Genomic DNA, 763 nt, shown 5'->3' with positions numbered 1-763 from the left:
CCATAAGCCATTTCTATCAAGAAGGCCATGGACAGTGCTTAGCAACCACGAAAGCTTCCAAGAGTTGAAACATTGCCTATCAAGTAGGCCGTACCAGCCCATAGCAACCCAACCAAGATACTCTAACAGGCCAAGATTGGTTGGAGAATTCAAAATTTTGCTAAGTCCATGGCCACCATAAGCCATTTCTATCAAGAAGGCCACGAACAGTGCTTAGCAACCACGAAAGCTTCCAAGAGTTGAAACATTGCCTATCAAGTAGGCCGTAGCAGCCCATAGCAACCCAACCAAGATACTCTAACAGGCCAAGATTGGTTGGAGAATTCAAAATTTTGCTAAGTCCATGGCCACCATAAGCCATTTCTATCAAGAAGGCCATGGACAGTGCTTAGCAACCACGAAAGCTTCCAAGAGTTGAAACATTGCCTATCAAGTAGGCCGTACCAGCCCATAGCAACCCAACCAAGATACTCTAACAGGCCAAGATTGGTTGGAGAATTCAAAATTTTGCTAAGTCCATGGCCACCATAAGCCATTTCTATCAAGAAGGCCACGAACAGTGCTTAGCAACCACGAAAGCTTCCAAGAGTTGAAACATTGCCTATCAAGTAGGCCGTAGCAGCCCATAGCAACCCAACCAAGATACTCTAACAGGCCAAGATTGGTTGGAGAATTCAAAATTTTGCTAAGTCCATGGCCACCATAAGCCATTTCTATCAAGAAGGCCATGGACAGTGCTTAGCAACCACGAAAGCTTCCAAGA

This window comes from Anopheles marshallii (assembly GCF_943734725.1).
Source record: "Anopheles marshallii chromosome X unlocalized genomic scaffold, idAnoMarsDA_429_01 X_unloc_65, whole genome shotgun sequence".
NCBI classification, from domain to species: domain Eukaryota; kingdom Metazoa; phylum Arthropoda; class Insecta; order Diptera; family Culicidae; genus Anopheles; species Anopheles marshallii.
Note: the sequence above shows the minus strand (reverse complement) of the source record.